Source organism: Bubalus bubalis, chromosome 4 (genome assembly GCF_019923935.1).
Source record: "Bubalus bubalis isolate 160015118507 breed Murrah chromosome 4, NDDB_SH_1, whole genome shotgun sequence".
In the NCBI taxonomy this organism is placed as follows: Eukaryota; Metazoa; Chordata; class Mammalia; order Artiodactyla; family Bovidae; genus Bubalus; species Bubalus bubalis.
In genome coordinates this window covers 143,346,285-143,350,531 of record NC_059160.1, presented here as the reverse complement: position 1 = coordinate 143,350,531, position 4,247 = coordinate 143,346,285, and the positions used below count along the sequence as shown (strand labels likewise).

Genomic DNA, 4,247 nt, shown 5'->3' with positions numbered 1-4,247 from the left:
GACCAGGTATTGGACCTGTGTACTCTCCTTCGGAAGGCAGACTCTTAATCCCCCGACTGCCAGGGAAGTCCCAATTTTGTGCCTTTTGATAGTGATTTCACTATCTAAAATGACTCCCACATATGTATAGTGTTCAAGCGCTCTCTAGTGTTCTTAAGTGCAAGGAGTCTGTGATGTGTTTTATGGAGAAGATATTTGTGTTACATAGGCTTTTTCAGATATGAGTCATAGGGCTACTGGTCAAGAATTCAAATGGATTTCATTCTGCAAATGAAGGAGGAGAATGTCCTCAAATTCCTTGCAGTAGGAGCCCACTTAGGTGGCACCAGCCTTGACTTCTACATAGAACAGTACATCTACAAAAATGATGGCATCTAAATGATAAATCTGAAGAGAGCCTGGGAGAAGATTCTGTTGGCTGGTTCATTGTTGCCATTGAAAATCCAGCTGATGGTGGTGTCATGTCCTCTAGGAACGCTGGCCAGCGAGCTTTGTTGAAGTTTGCTGCTGCCACTGCTGCCACTTCTATTGTTGGCTGCTTCACTCCTGGAGCCTTCACTAACCAGATACATGCAGTGTTCCGGGAGACATGATTTCCGGTGTTTACTGATCTCAGGGCTGACCCCCAGCCTCTCACAGAAGCCTGTGTTAACCTGCCTACCATTGCTCTGTGTAACACAGATTCTCCACTGTGATATGTGGATATTGCCATCCCCTGCAACAACAAGGGAGCTCACTTAGTGGGTTGAATGCAGTGGACGCTCACCTGGGAAGTTCCGCACATGCGTGGAACACCCACGGGAAGTCATGCCTCATCTCTGCTTCTACAGATATCCTGAAGAGATTGAAAAGGAGGAGCAGGCAGCAGCTGAGAAGGTGTGACTGAGGAGGAATTTCAGGGTAAATGGACTACTTCAGCTCCAGAGTTCACTTCTCCTCAACCTGAGGTATTGGACTGGTCGCAAGGTGTGCCGGTGTCTCCTGTGCCTGTTCAGCAGTTTCCCACCGAAGAAGGGAGTGCTCAGCCTGCCGCTGCACGCTGGTCTGCTACTCACACTGCTCAGGCCACGGAATGGGTAGAAACAGCCACTGAGCGCTCTTAAACTGTTCTTCCCCAAACTCTTAAAATGGAAATTGGGTTGACAGAAGATAAACAGCTGTGAAAAAAAAAAGAGAATATATCAAGTAAGATGCTTTTAACAGAAGCACATATAAAACAAGAAGTAAATATTGATCGTAGTGGAAATATTGTGACCATAGACTCACAGTAATTGTATTTCTCCTAGGAGCAATGGTTCAGTAGTCACTAGTTCAGTGTTTATGGTGACTTTATAGCATAATTAATGCCAATCAACTGTATATGTATGTCCAGCATCTAGTCAAAAAAATAAAAAAAATACAAGGAGGTTTAGTAAAAATAATTCACTATTAGGAAATGGCTAAATTGGTGTTGGAGGGCTGAAAATCAGGAAACCAGAGGGAATACAGGCACAGCTATCACCCTTGGGAGAACAAAGGCAAGAAGAAGCATTCTTAAAACCTTCAGGCTGGTCCAGTGGAGCCAGGCTCAGCTGTCTGAGGAGAGAGTACTGTTGGGATGAAGGATACAGACAGGACATTTCTGGGACGAAGGAGCTGAACCTGGAATAGCTGTTGCTGATCCAAGGAATGAAGAACCATTGCTGGGCTGAGCTGTATGAACAGCAAGGAAATAGGAAAAAGCAAATTCTACCTACTCTCTTGCCTTCTAGTGTCCTTGGAAGAAGCTAACAGAAAACCAGCTGGTGGAGGGCGTGCTGAGTTCCAGCTCCAGTATCACAAAGCAATAGTAGATTTGGAGCTGAGAGTACTAAAATTTAGGGTTTGTTGGTTACAGTAAGTAACACTATCCTAAGTATTACTACAAGAGTTTTTGTTGCAGTGTTTTTCTTTTTAATTAATTAATTTATTTTTGGACCCATCAACCAGTATGTGGGATCTTAGTTCCATGACCAGCAATCAAACCTGTGCCCCCTGTATTGAAAGCATGGAGTCTCAGCTGTTGGATTGACAAGGAAGTCTCCTGTTGCAGTGTTTTTTATTGTAGGGGAATTGAAGACAAGCAGAGTGTCTATCACTATGAAAGTGTTCAGTCGCTCAGTCTGTCTGACTCTTTGGAACCCCATGGACTGCAGCAGGTCAGGCTTTCCTGTTCTTCATCATAGGGTATGGGGAAATGGACAGTCTTAAGGAGTGGTTGGAGGGTGTTTTGAAGGAAGCTTGCTGGAGAAAGAAGAGCATGGTTTGTTCTTGTTCTAGAGACTGGCAAGTATTCTGGGTATCTATATGCTTTTACCACTGAAAGATAACCAATCAGAAAAGAAAAATTTCTTCTCCTTAGTATATTTATATGCTTTTATTTTGGAATTGGTATTTGGAAAGACAGGGAAATTGGGAGCAAGAAAAGTCTCTTGTCCTTAGAGTATATTAGATAGGCAGATATTACTATTTAAAAGCAATATAATAAATTAATATTTTTATTAGGTGGGTACATAGTTAAATGACTCACATAGAGACTGTAGACCCATTGTCTTATCAAGTATTATGTGCCCTGAGAGATAAAAAGTTTGAAAATAAATTGTAGTTGGAGTACAAATGATATAATTTTATAAAAATAGAATATGACTAATATGTATTACCTGTTTATGTTTATGGAAACCTCACTTGAGCACTAGCAGACCACAATGTACTGTGTATTTAGAAACTTTCCCAAACTACACTACAGGGAGAATTTTTAATTGCTAAAAGGAGATTTATTGTACTTGTATATACAAGTTTGACCATAGTGGAAGCAGCTGATTTATATGCTAGAACAGGAGCAGCCTTGGAATTGGTGATTTATAGCATAAATCCTGGAAAAGTTATTAGGTTACCTCTTTAAATGGGGTATGGAAAGAAAGAAGCTAAAAACTGGAGTGTTGGCCAAACTTCTGTAGCAGCTTCCCAAACGTCTAGTCCTTTCAAGAGAATGCTGGGAAAGGGAAAGCCCTGATTTGTAGTGTTCGACAATTTTTGTGCTGTGAATACTCCTAACCATGGCCATTTAAAAATTACCTGCATGAAGTCAGTAAATGCAGAATTGGGATTAGATGCTGGCAGTCAGTTCTCTCACCTGTAACTTCATCTTACCCCACAATAGGTGAGATGCCACATGCAACTCACCAGCAATTGGCTCTTATTTCCATTTGGTCTTGTAGTGATCTGATTCAAGAGTATCATTCCACGGACCTGCTTTCTTGATTTCAAGTGGCTTAAAACATAAACCAAGTATCAGCTATACCAGAAACTTCTGGTTAGCCTAGCCCCTGATTCCGATCATGCCTGTGGAAGATAGTTCCTGGCAGGCCATTAACACGCTCACATTGTCCCTGTCACACCACACATCTTTCACTGTCTGCAGTGGGGCTTCTCCAACACCACAGAGGAGAGGGGGAACCCATTCCAAGCCTTGACTTGGATTCTCCCTGAAAGCAAAAGCCTGAGATAAGGACTTGTATCTAGGTAGTTTATTTAGGTGGTAGCACCAGGGAGCAGGGATGAGAGACTGGGCAGGATGAGGAAAAGAGAAAAGAATCTTATAAACTTGGATTGTCAGAGTCACTACTGAGTCCAACTGTAACTTGATACAATCCACAACCTTCTGAGGATTGTGTAAAATGCCCCTTAGAATTCTCTACGTGGGGGTCAACTGGAGGGAGCAGTTCTTCACCCTCACTGGCTGTGTCTTAATCCTGGACACTCAATCCTGGGAACTTCTATGGATATGCACATACTGAGTGGGTTCCCCCTGTCCTCTGTGGTACTGGAGAAGCCCCACTGCACAGTGAGAGATGTGAGGTGTGACACTGACAATGTGAGGGTGCTATGGCCTGCCAGGAACTATCTTCCAGAGCTGTGATGGGAATCAGGGGCGAGGCTAACCAGAAGTTTCTGATATAGCTGATACTTGGTTTATAATGTTTTAAAAGGTGGATGAAACATTTATTCACAGTGAAGCTACTATTTAGGATCATGAGATTAAATTGCTTATCAGAGTACTGAAAAAATGTTGGGAGAAAATGTAGTTTATTTCTCCCTCTCTTTCCTTTTCCTCAAGTAAAACTCTGGGTTATACAGTGTTTCTGTGTCATAATAAACCCATAGAAAGGATTTTGATCAAGTTCATAAACACTGAATACACATGAGCAAATATATTCATTTATCTAATG

General features: G+C 42.1%; 1 pseudogene; it reads left to right on the top strand.

Annotated features, from left to right (window-relative positions):
- The first annotated feature begins 252 nt into the window (after positions 1–252).
- On the top strand, positions 253–1,363 carry LOC102416393 (annotated as a pseudogene).
- The last annotated feature ends 2,884 nt before the right edge of the window (positions 1,364–4,247 follow it).